The sequence below is a fragment of the Chanodichthys erythropterus genome, chromosome 23 (assembly GCF_024489055.1).
Source record: "Chanodichthys erythropterus isolate Z2021 chromosome 23, ASM2448905v1, whole genome shotgun sequence".
Taxonomy (NCBI): Eukaryota; Metazoa; Chordata; class Actinopteri; order Cypriniformes; family Xenocyprididae; genus Chanodichthys; species Chanodichthys erythropterus.
The window spans coordinates 1,494,000-1,507,716 of record NC_090243.1 but is presented as its reverse complement, the minus strand read 5'-3'; the positions used below and the strand labels follow the sequence as shown (position 1 = coordinate 1,507,716).

General features: G+C 39.6%; 1 long non-coding RNA gene across 1 annotated transcript in view; it reads left to right on the top strand.

Annotated features, from left to right (window-relative positions):
- The window catches only part of LOC137014074 (uncharacterized), a 43,344-nt gene extending 30,376 nt beyond the window's left edge, over window positions 1-12,968 (top strand). Inside the window, exons 2-3 of the long non-coding RNA XR_010893793.1 lie at window positions 8,381-8,612; window positions 9,302-12,968. This is a non-coding gene — a long non-coding RNA (uncharacterized lncRNA). The remainder of the gene's footprint in view (window positions 1-8,380; window positions 8,613-9,301) is intronic.
- Window positions 12,969-13,717: the final 749 nt, after the last annotated feature.

Below are 13,717 nucleotides of genomic sequence, written 5' to 3'. Positions count from 1 at the left end.
TTTGATAAATTTAGAGTAATCCTCGCTGAATAAAAGTAATTTCCTTCAAAATAACTCAAACTTTGAACAGTGTAGTGAATTTTGTCAGCCTTTGCTACTAATTCTTCTCTTAATATCTTGGGCTTGACTGAGACCTGGATTCATCCAGAGAACTCAGCAACCCCTGCTGCTCTCTCTAACAACTTCACTTTCTCTCATACCCCTCGCCAGTCTGGGAGGGGTGGGGGCACAGGTCTTCTCATTTCTGACAACTGGAAATACTCGACTCATTCCTCACTTTGCAACTGCAATTCATTTGAGTTTCATGCTATTACATTCTCAATTCCTGTGAAAATTCATATCGTAGTAATTTTTCGCCCCCCAGGCCAACTGGGTACCTTTTTAGAGGAACTGGACATGCTGCTCTCATTTACACACGCAAGTGCATCACTGACAACATTTTGGTTAAAACCTCTGCACATTTCCGATCATTTCTTTGTTACTTTTAATCTACAGCTCCTAATTTTTCCACCACCTGCCCCTCTACCAGTTACCTTCAGACTAAACCTGCACTCTCTTTCTTTTTCTCATCTTTCCTACTGTATCATCCTCCCTTCCCTCACCCTCACAATTCTCATCTCTGGATGTGAATACAGCAACAGACACTTTATGTTCCACCTTATCTTCATCTCTAGATAGTATCTGTCCTCTGTCATCCAGGCCTGCATGTGCCACTCCCTCTAATACCTGGTTATCTGATGTTCTCAGTGAACATCGGACCAAACTCAGGGCTGCAGAGAGGAAGTGGCACAAATCAAAAGACCAATCTGACCTAAGTAGCTATCAATCTCTGCTCTCATCCTTTTCTGTTGAAATTCATGCTGCTAAATCTTCCTATTTCCATAACAAAATCAACAGCGCTTCAAACACACGTACACTTTTCAAAACATTCAACTCTCTCCTCTGTCCCCCTTCACCACCACCCACCTCATCTCTAACTGCTGATAATTTTGCTAAGTTTTTCACTGACAAAACATCTACCATCAGCAGTCAGTTCTCCGCTCCACACACACAGCCACACACCTCCTCTCTTCATTCTCCCCCCTCACTGAGACAGAAGAATTCAAACTTCTCCTCTCCAGTCATCCCACCACCTGCCCTCTAGATCCCATCCCCTCACACATTCTACAAGCCATCGCTCCTACACTTTTACCAGCACTGACACACATTATCAACACATCTCTCTGGCACACCAGCACTTTCCCTAACACATTCAAGCAGGCTCGGGTAACCCCACTGCTTAAAAAACCCACATTAAACATGTCTCTTGTAGACAGCTACGGACCTGTTTCTCTCCTACCATTCATAGCAAAAACACTTGAACGAGTTGTTTTCAACCAGGTGTCATCTTTCCTCTCACAGAGCAACAAATTGGATATCAATCAATCTGGTTTCAAGAGTGGCCACTTGACTGAGACTGCACTGCTGTCGGTCACTGAATCCTTGCAGATTGCAAAGGCTGATTCCAAATCATCAGTTCTCATTCTGCTCAATCTATCTGCTGCCTTTGACACTGTGAATAATCAGATCCTTCTGTCCACCCTCTCATCACTGGGCATCAGAGGTACTCCACTTCTCTGGTTTGAATCCTATCTCACAGGAAGGTCTTTCAGGGTTGCCTGGAGAGGGGAGGTATCCAAAGCTCATCAACTGACCACAGGGGTTCCTCAGGGTTCAGTGCTTGGACCCCTCCTCTTCTCCATTTACACTACATCATTTGGTCCCATCATACAGGCACATGGTTTCTCCTACCATTGCTATGCTGATGACACACAACTCTTCCTTTTATTCCAACCAGACGATCCCACAGTAGCTACTCAAATCTCAAGCTGTCCGGCGGACATCTTGGCATGGATGAAAGAACATCATCTACAGCTAAACTTGACTAAGACGGAGCTTCTTGTCTTCCCTGCCAATCTGACTCTAAATCACGATTTCAGCATCCAGCTAGGCACATCCTCAATTACCCCATCAAATTTGGCCAGAAATCTTGGAGTAATCCTTGATGACCAACTAACCTTCAAAAACCACATTTCAAAGACAGCTCGGTCATGCACATTTGCACTATACAACATCAGGAAAATCAGGCCCTTTCTAACAGAGCATGCAACACAACTTCTGGTCCAGGCCCTGGTCATTTCTAGGCTTGATTACTTCTGGCTGGACTGCCATCATGCACAATCAAGCCTCTACAAATGATTCAGAACGCTGCATCACGTCTCGTCTTTGACGAGCCCAAAAGAGCCCATGTCACGCCTCTCTTCATCTCTCTGCACTGGCTACCACTTGCTGCTCGCATCAGATTCAAGGCGTTGACGCTTGCTTACAGATCTACTACAGATTTAGCACCACTTCCACTCACTCTTACGAGTCTACACTCCTACCATAAGCCTACGCTCATTAAAGGAGCGAAGGCTTGTGGTACCATCACAGAGAGGCACGAAATCACTCTCCAGAACATTCTCATTCACTGTCCCTTGCTGGTGGAATGATCTTTCTGCTTTCATCTGGAATGCTGAATCCCTGTCAATATTCAAAAGACAGCTAAAAACTCATCTCTTTCGTGAGCATTTTATTTATATATATATATTTAAAAAAAAAAAAAAAAAAAAAAAACTTCTTATACCTATCCTTTCACTTCCTCTAATCCCTCTCTATTGTAGCTTATGATACTCTGAACACTGCCTATAACTTGTATTGTGAGCACTTCTTGTCTATTTGCCTCGTCATGCCGACTCGCTTGTTGTATTCCTCACTTGTAAGTCGCTTTGGATAAAAGCGTCTGCCAAATAAATAAATGTAAATGTAAATGGATCTAAATCCATGCATATTTTATCATATGCCATAGAAACTTATGTATCACTTGGATCCCTGTTAGATATGTAGAAGTAGTACAAAGTTCACTGCATTTTGGACCAATTAAAAACTTAACAGCTAATACAGGATTGGCAGAAAGAAAACATTCACTTTGGAATGCGAATTTATTAAAAAATGGTTGTCTTCAGGGTTTGGAGTAAGTTCGCTGGAAGAAGCATTATTAGTTAAAATAGCATCATGAATAGAGCTTTGTATGAGAGAATACCTGCACACGGTGGATATAATATTCCACAGAGGAAATCAGAGAGCGATCTGTTGCTGTTTTCCCATCAACTGATCTGATCAAATGATGAATAAACATTTAACCAGAACTTGAGATTTTCCTGGCACCATCAGATTCTCATTTTCTATGAAACACTGTGGTCAGTAGGAAACATTAATGACATAGTACCATTATTCCCTCATTCCTGATCACAGCTCATAGTTTGGCTATTTCAAGTGTAAAGTTGTCATTTTTCTACAGAACACTTGTAAAAATCATTTTCCTTTGCCATTTTTTTTCTGGAGTTGGAGTGTCATTTATTTAGGTTCAAGCTGTACAGATATTTTTTTTTTAGTATACATTATCATATCATCATAACTCACTCTTTTGCTAACACTCACAATTGATCCCACTATGATTTGAAGAAGATTAAATAAAGAAAGCCAGAGAATTTAATCAAGAAGTTTTATCATTTATGGCAGAGGGCTTGTGTCCTCGGAACATACTGACAGGAAGCAGTAGTGTGAGAAATTACCTGGCATTTTATCTCCTGCTCTCGCTGAAACACTGATTAACTCAACTCTCAGTCGCAGGGGAGGACATCTGGAACGTCACGTTGGCTCATCACTGGCACTGGCATGTGCTCTAGAGGATAAAGCGAAGTTTTCAAACACTGTGCCAACAGTGGCGAAATTTTTCATTGAGATGGATAAATTGTAATTCATTTTGAAGTGTCCTTATTATGATTTTTCAAATATTACCCCCTCATGCAAAGAAAATATAGCTGTTTGTGAATGTAAAAGGTCTGAATTTTTTTTTAAAGATCAAAGTGCAGGACAAATAACGTTGTCTCCTAAAAGAAAGAATCAATTCTGAACTTCCGAAACGAGTTGTCAGCAATTCCAGTCTCACTTCCTGTTACATACCTACGTCATGTGCTGATGAAGCCTCTGGAGCTGAAATTCAGATATAAGCTGTGTCTCATTTCAGAGTCTGCATCCTCCGGAGGTTGCATTTGGAGGTTTGCATTCATCATCAAGGATGTCTTATTTAAGAAAAGTAACCATAATAAAATTGATAGTTATTCCTCATGAGATGTAAAATACTGTATTTTCTTTCTTACTTTGCAGTCCAACGGTTATTTTTCTTAAATGAGACCGTCTCAATGATGTATGGAGCCTTCAAATGCAACCTCCGGAGGATGCAGCCTTAGAAATGAAATGCAGCTATGGTAATGTGATTGGTCTACCGTGTTGGAAACAGTAGACCAACCACATTACCATAGTTGTGTCTCATTTTTAAGACTGGGCAGTCTGACCAATCAGAGCAGAGCATGCTCTCGGAAAGCAGGGTTATAGAGAGACAGAATCCTTTATCAACCTTTTGAGACACTGTGAGAAAAGAGGTGATGCTGTAATGTATATTATAGGAAAATTAAAGTGTTTTTTTCCAAACACTAGACCTCCAAAACAAAATTAGGAACCTTTATAACAGCATAAAAGGGGTTTTAAGGTGTTATGGCTCATGACTGGCAATAAATGAAGACGCATGTAAATCTCTGTTTTTCTTCTTTTTGTCAGGTATACATCAAATTGCCAGGGGACCAATTTTATAATTCTTTATAATGTCTTAGTTTCTTTTGACTCTAGTGCAATTAATAATTTAATAAGGTAACGCTTTATTTTAGGTTCTTTTAACTAGTTGCTTATTAGCATGCATATTAGTAGAATATTGGCTGTTTATTAGTACTTATTAAGCACATATTAATGCCTTATTCTGCATGACCTTATTCTACATTGCTAATCCTACCCAATACCTAAGCTTAACAACTAACTTACTAACTATTAATAAGAAGTAAATTGGAAGTTTATTGAGGGGAAAAGTCATAGTTAATAGTGAATATGTGTTCCCTATACTAAAGTATTACCTTTAATAATAAAGTTATTTGATTTTTGTTGCCTTGAGACATGTAATGAAAATGTAATTTCACACTTTCTCATACAGTGTATCTTCATGCAACTCATTAATATTGTTTTGAAATTAAATACTCAGCATACACGCATGGTATTTGAGTGTTCACATACTTTTGCCATATATTGTACAGGTGACAACCTGTTTAAAGTCTCTTTTTTTCATTTGATTTGCATCAGACATAAATGACAGGAAGAGTTGTAATGAATGGAAGAGACAATTAATTAGAGGACAGATGGATGGGGGCGTGACCTGTGGATTCTGAATCACCTCTCAGAGATTCTTGGTTAGACAACAGGGTTATTCTATGATGTCATTCCTCCAGGCTACATCGCAAGCCCTTGTGTCATAACATGCACATTATATTCATTAAAGAGATGATGTGGATGTCTCTGTCCAAACCATTTCTGAATGCTGTCCTTCATGTTCTCCAAGCAGCTCTTGCTATTAGTGTCAGACCGACTTCTTGTCTCTTTACTATAAAGCTGTATAGATTTTAAGCATGTTTCTTGTAGAGAAAGAAAAGGTAAGGAAAGCACTGCACACTTTAACTGTAGATACTATGCTTTACATTTTAGTACAGTAGACCATGCTACACTTTCCATACTGTTGTCAGTACCACCGTACATTTTACTGTAAGTATTGTAGACATACACTTTTACACTAGTGTCTAAACTGCTGATGATACAGTCAGTGTTACACCTTCACCCAAAAGTATTAACTTGAACTGAGACTCAACAGGATGTAGTAAGTCTGGTCCTAGATAATGTTGTGACTGTAATGGTGCAGACTCAGCAGAGTTGACACCTAACTTTTCTAGGGGAAAGGTTTTGACTTTTTTGACTTGGAACAGTCACCAACCATCCATCCATCCATCCATCCATCCATCCATCCATCCATCCATCCATCCATCCATCCATCCATCCATCCATCCATCCATCCATCCATCCATCCATCCAACCAACATCACTCACTCATTCTATACAGTCATTTTGTAAACCACAAATGCCTGTACAGCATAACAGTTACTGTGTAATCTATAGTGATGATCAGATAATCATCAGAGTTTATAATCAGATACAGATGAAGATTTCACACTCTGCTGCTGAAGAAAAAAAAAAAAACCCTCCCCTGAAACATCTCAGTACTACTCAGAGCAGCATAGCTCTATTCAGGCAATGCACCTGTTGTGTGACATGCCTGTCCAAGTTTAACTCCACTAATTTATAGGCTGCAGCTGCATATATGACTCCCAATCGTTTGAAAGAGCAGTCTTTGCAGTCGTAGCCCCAGTAGTTGCACACAGCTCAGAGCAGCACACCTAGAACTAGGACACTCATTTTCTTTTGAATTATTATAATAAAACTGTTCTCACAGTGATTAATTTTACACTGCACAGGCCTAGTTTACAGATTTCCTCCTTAAATATGTTGGTTCAGAGAATTGTTTTGTCTGTCATAGCATGTGACTAAGCATTAATATATACCTAGCCTTGTAACACTAAACATCTTCTCAAACTCTTTGTTGTATACAATCTGAGTGAATGAAGTTGAGCGCAATAACGGCTTGTGTTGACCTGTTTTGAAATTCCAAGGTGAGGATGACAGTCTGAATCACTGAACATATAACTGAAGTTTAAATGACTCTTAAAAGCTCTCATGGTAAATTACACACTGTTTCCCAAGAATATACTCTCTTTTCTTGTCATAAGTAATCTGGAGCTTAGTGAGTCAGTGCGTCTCCTTGGCCTTGTTCACATGCTTTTCTTGACATCTAAAACAAGTTAAATACACAATAATGTGGTGTTAAAGGTACAATTTGTGATATTTTTTTCCGCTAGAGGTCGCTAGAAGCCTATTCAAAACAAAGGCGTAGTTTGATGACGCCAAGTTTTAGAGCGGAAACTTGGGACATGTGGTCTCCATCTCAACGGACGGTGCAAAAGAATAGGGATTGGAGTCTGAAAGAACTCATGTTCGTGGATGCGATTATTAACGTTACTGTAGTATGAAGCAGAGCAAGACCGAGTGTTGTGGGAGCTGAACGAGGAGCTGGAGCGATTGATCAACACACGCCTCACGAGCAGCGGGACTTTTATTATGACACAGTCGTCGGCGCCGCTTCCGCTTTTCCGGTCATGAGTTTACGGGAGCTGTCCTTGTCGACAGAACCAGCGGCAGATGGTAAACAGTAATTATGTTCCATAAATAAGTAACACAATCCAGCATAAAACGTGCAAGAAGTAAATAAGGAACTGCTTGAAGCAAGCTAGTGGTTTGCTGGACGCTAGACACTACTTCCGCATTTGTCCACGGCACTGTTGTCATGTGGTTTCTACGTCAGTAAAGGCGGTAACAAAGGGAACTGACGTCATTGACAGGCGACTGCACTGCCCCGTGTCACTGTTTAAAATGGGAATTTTCTCATGATTTACAAGTAGTTGAAAACATTAGAGATATTGTTAGTAATCAGCTGGACAAAATATATAACACTAGCCTAGTGGTTTTTGGATATTTTACTGCAAAAATTTTACATATTGTACCTTTAATGCACTTTGAGTGCATCAATAGGTCCTGACAAACCTGTTCAAGCTTTAGTGCAGTCGAATCAAGGAAATGCTTCAGGTCACATTGACTTCTTACAGGAAAACAGATCAAAGATGAAATGAAACCTCACATTAGCACTGCCTCACTAAATAGAGCTGGAGCAAACACAGCATAATTTAGCTGATAACTGTTGAAGAAAGTTTGAAATGCTAGAAGGGAGAAATAAAAAGCAACATAGGCTGTTAAAAATAAAAGTTCCAAAGGTGGTTTTTGCTGTAATACAATAGAAGAACCAATCTGAATTTTTCTATGAATAGTTCTTACATTTTATAATCTAAAGAACCTTTTTTCCAAATACCATTTTGTGCATTGAAAAGCTTTCATGGAAATTTCTTCATTGAACCATATAGATACCAATAAACAACCTGTATTTTCAAGAATGCAAGTGTCTGGGAATAACCTCCAGTGATGAATAAAACTGCTAGGATGATGCATGGCTGAAACAGTTGTGGGGTAATTTTAGAAACAAAACCTTTCAATACCTCAATTTGCGTCGTGAACAGTATAGGTTTCTCCAGCCTAAGCGAGAGTGATCTGTACAAAAGACACTAATAGTAGTTCCTCCCCCTAATGCACAGTAGAAATTCTAGAAACCTAATTAGTGGACATGCTCAGTTTTAGTATCACTTAGTCATGCCCATTCATCCCCATAAACTGATGACTTGCCTTCCTCATTTCCTCACAGACCTTCAGAACAGCTGCTAGTCAGCCTGTCGTTCTCTTGTTGGAAGCCTGAAACCGGAGCCACAAGTGAATGCCAAACTTTTCAGGAAAAGACCTATGCATTCTACCCCCCGTGAGCTGACAGCTCCTTGCCATCAAAGTCAACGATGCCGCTTTGCTGTGAAGAGATGAAGATCTGCTGTTGCCTGTGGACAGCTGGGTTTTACACAATAGGCGTAAAGATGTGGAAAAGGGTAAGAAATGCTCTGGCAATCGGAGTTAACATGAAATCAGTATCATGGCACAATACTATTTCTCACAAATATGTAATAATGTATTTCTACATGTATCTACATACAAGATTCAGTTGGACAGATGTAGTGTAACTAATTAAATTCAAATTACTCATTGCAACAACATTCAATTATTATTCTCAAGCAAATTTTCACTCCAAAGACAGCACTTTTATATTATTTGTAATTATTAATTATTTATAAATTCTGACATGATGATTGCAATTTGAGAGATTGGTATTGGATGCTGATTATTTACATGCATTTTGCCATTACAAACATATTTATAGTTTGAATCGATACATAGACTAAGCCAGTTTTGGTATAACCATCCTCTCCGGCTGAATGAATAATAAACTTTTTCTTTTTTCAAATATTGTTTTGTCATTTTTAATAATTAAATTGTAGATTAAATGTGATTAAATTAAAGTGGTTATTTATTATTAGTTTATTATTTATAAATTATTAGTAGCCCATTCATATATTCTAATAAATGTAGGTGTGTTTTTTTTTTTTAGGTTTCTATTTTAAATAATTGCTTTTGAACTTTCTAGACTTCTTAAAAAAAAAAAAAAAAAAAAAAGCACAGACTATAATATATATATTTACATACTTTTCTGTCATTAATTAATCAGGTTAAATGCTTTCAGATGGTCTTTGCCGGTGTCACTTTTTGGGAAGTTGGACCATCATTTCTGTAACTCTGTGCAAGGTCCATTTGACTCAGGGGTGAATGAGCAGAGAGCCGATGAATGAGACCTTCCTCATCATTGACGGTGCTCTATTACGTTTGCCTATCTGTGATTGGATGGGACTGACTGGCGCGCATTCCTGTCCTATCACATTTCACCGGGAGTCATTTGATGAAAGATGAGTGGATGAACAGCCTGCTGCGAATGGCTGACTCTTCTGTTTCACTGAACGGCCGCCTCACATGCATGCATGCACACATACGTCACCTAGTCCTTTGATTGTCTTTCACAAAACCCCCTGCTATAAGGCTTCATGGGATGGGGAATGTTAAAAAAAAAAAAAAAAATTCAACTCCATTATACAGCCTGTTCCAGAAATAGTAGGATTTATACAGCCAGCTCCGTTGCTGACCTGACAGAACTGGTCTTGGCCTGCGGACACACAGAGAACAGAAAAGATCATTACACTGCAGTTCTGCTGTAGATCTGTAGTCCTAAGTCAACATATCTTCATGGAAACTATTTCCAGGTATGCAAATGGGTCCCAGAGGTTTGAGTTCAGGTTTGCTGGAATATATGAAAATTCGCTATGGTGATCTTGAGAATATTTCCAAAGTTGATATACAGAAATGACATGTTCCTAACAAAACACACCTGCCTTGATAAAATATGCATGCCATTAAGATAAAAAGTCTAAAATGTCTTTGGAGAATCACAAGATCTTTTATTTTGTGGTTAAGTTGACTTGGAATGTAGACCAAGTCGAGACCGAGACCAATGTGTTTTGAGACCAAGACTTTGGGGTATGTCAGTCAAGTCAAGTCACCTTTATTTATATAGCGCTTTTTACAATGCAGATTGTGTCAAAGCAGCTTTACAGTGATAAATGGCACATAATTTTGGCTGCACAGCAGCTCTAGAAGAAAACTGTCCAGCTTAAGTATTCAGTATATCATTCCTTTTTGATTTCACTTAGCTTATAATATGTTGCATTGTTCTTGTTAGCATTGCTTTTATTTCAGCCCATAGGTCCAAATGATATCTCTTTAATATTTAGTTGTTTCATCAATGGACAGCAAATGTAGGTGCTTGGTAAGTGTCCTGCTGCTTTCCTGAGGAAACCCCCCAACATTTTCAGATGTAATTTTGCTGCAGTGAAGTGAGAGAGTGTCTATCTTTCCTGTGAGTCATACATATTTGAATGGCACCGGCAACTTCTGTAGGTTTATTGTCAATCAGCAGTCCTCATATATCAGGGCAGAGGCAAGAGATATTGAATGCGTCCCTGTGTGCGTGTGAACATGTCAGGCTGGTCCTTTTTTATACAGCCTCTCCCCTTCATTCACATTCCTGACAAAACCTCATCACCATCCCAGGAATACTGCACAGCAAGCATGTCTTTGCAACACTATCTCTCCAACGGTAGCGATGCTTTCACACCCTTCAGCCCCTCACATGCTCATATTGTTGACACATATCACTTGTGAAAATGCAATGTGGCATTTTTACACATGTCAGGGGATAAAAAATACATTTAAAGAGTGGTAAAGTACAGTTTGTAAACTCCTGTGTATAAATGAATGTGCTATATCTGTAAGGAAAATCAGATGTGAAGTGCAATATATCATCAGGACACCATGCAGAGTGACCTGTCCAAGTAAAAAAAACACTTTATAGACATATGGGGCCAAATTTCCATATATTTCATATTTTGACAGATTTTTGCACTAAGGATAAGGTTAAACCTTTATCAGGTACAGACGTGAAAGAGATGAAAAGCCTTATTGTATTCTGTTGGCTGTAAAGTAATAAAACAACATGAACACCATTTCCTTCTCTCTTATATTGAACAGTTTGAAGTTTTATGGTTCTGTGGTTTTATTGTTGAATGGCGGTTCTATTTGATCAGGTGAAGATAGATTTCATCGGGCTCTTTGTGACACACTGTAGCAGCCTGCATCTCTAAAATATTAAAGGAATAGTTCACTGAAAAAAAAAATGTATATACACATTATGGGCCCTATTTTAACGATCTAAACGCAAAGTGTAAAGTGCACGGCGCAAGTGCACTCAGGGCGTGTCCAAATCCACTTTTGCTATTTTAACAACGGAAAAACGGTCCGTGCACCGGGGTGCATTTTTGAAATGGGTTGTCCCTATTCTCTTAATGAGTAATGGGCGTAACGTTCAATAAACCAATCAGAGTGTCATCTCCCATTCCCTTTAAGAGCGAGATGCGCTTGCGCCATGGCGGATTGCTATTTACATGGCGGAATTTGTTGGCGGAAAAGCTGAACGCTTTCAAGCGAAGAAACCGATCTGCTCGTGTGCAAAGTTAAAGCGCAAATCCACCAAGCAGGAATCCACCAAAGCTTCCCGAGGTGAAGAAGGTGTGGGATAAATTAGCAGTGATTGTCTCCGTTATAAGTAGTAATAGGCTGAATTGAAAATAGGTAGCCTAATTCTAATACACGCAATGACTATTCATCATTACATTTTTATATTTATGTAGCCTACACAATAATATTCTTTTACACTGTAATCCTTTTGTTTTTAATATTTAGCAAGTTTGTGTGATGCGTATCCCTGTGTGTAATAAGCAAAGTCAACGCGCACTGTGGACGCGCCCAGAGGCGCAGTTTCTACCAACGCGCTCTAACAAAAAAATATTGCGCCATTGACTTTAGACTTTAGACCAGGTTTGAGTTGGTCTATGGCGCAGTGTATTTTCAGCTCCTTAAAAAAGCAATGCGCCGGCAATGCGCCTGAACACACCTCTTTTTTAGACCAGCACGCCCATGGGCGCACTAACTGGCGCAAATGCATTTACTAATTTAAGGACATGGCGCTGAACGGGAAAACGCAAACGGCGCCGGACGCAAACTAGCAAACACACTTGCACTGCGCCTTGCGTCGCATTGCGCCGGGTGTATTATAGGGCCCTATTTCTGAGTCTGTAAACGGCCGTTAACAAAAGGCCAGAGACGCTGAAGACGGACGCGAAGAGGAGAAAATTCTGTAGCAGGCAGAGCAGCTCACTGTTCACGATGCTCGAAATATAGGAAGAAAATATAAATATTGAATTGGGGGTGAGGGATTATGAATTCATCTCCAAAAGGAGATCAGTCTTCAGGAAGATTTCGATGGCAATGACATTTTATTTTCCTCTTACCTCCGAATAAAGTAGCTAATTATTAGCACAGTTCAACTTTGTTTACAGCGGTAACCAAGGAAACGCTGTATCACTGCTGCTCCATAAAAGCGCCACCTTCTGTCAGAGAGTGAATCTGCGTCTCATTCAGCCTGCTGTTTTTGTTTCATGCTTTTTTTGTGTGTAGCATTTATAATTTCACAAAGATAAAGTCAGACCGTTCTGTTTTTGCTTTAAATCTTGAAATTAAATCTAATTCAAATAAAAAAAAACTGCTCATGCAACGTGCGTAGCATCTTTGTTTGAATTGTGACTAAAAAGCAGTGGTTTCCTCTAATTTGAAATGTATTGAAATGTAATGTATTTTTGTTTATTATAATAATATTAATAATAAATATCTGCAACCAGTATCGGAATCAGACAATTTGCTTGTAAAAATAAATAAATAATTCAGAATCTACAATGACCACGAAAAAAATACTAAATACAATCTGGGCTGTCTTTTCCTATCAAGTAGATATTGTCTTTCAGAAAGGTTGAGGTCAGGGATCTTAATAATAATAATATAATCCTTACATTTATATAGCGCTTTTCTGGGCACTCAAAGCGCTTTACATATTAAAGGGGGAATCTCCTCAACCACCACCAATGTGCAGCATCCACCTGGATGATGCGACGGCAGCCATATTGCGCCAGTACGCCCACCACACACCAGCTTATTGGTAGAGAGGAGACAGAGTGAGGAAGCCAATCAGTGTATAGGGATGATTAGGAGGCCATGATGGACAGAGGCCAATGGGCAAGTTTGGCCAGGATGTCGGGGTTACACCCCTACTCTTTTCGAAGGACATCCTGGGATTTTTAATGACCACAGAGAGTCAGGACCTCGGTTTAACGTCTCATCCGAAGGACGGTGCTTTTTGTCAGTATAGTGTCCCCATCACTATACTGGGGTGTTAGGACCCACACAGACCACAGGGTGAGCACCCCCTGCTGGCCTCACTAACACCTCTTCCAGCAACAACCTAGTTTTTCCCAGGAGGTCTCCCATCCAGGTACTAACCAGGCTCAGCCCTGCTTAGCTTCAGTGGGCAACCAGTCTTGGGCTACAGGGTGATATGGCTTAAAAAGGTTGGTGACCACTGTTCCAAGGTATTGGTTGATCAGCATTCTAAGGTTTGCAATTATTTTCAGTGGGCAACCAGTCTTGGGCTACAGGGTGA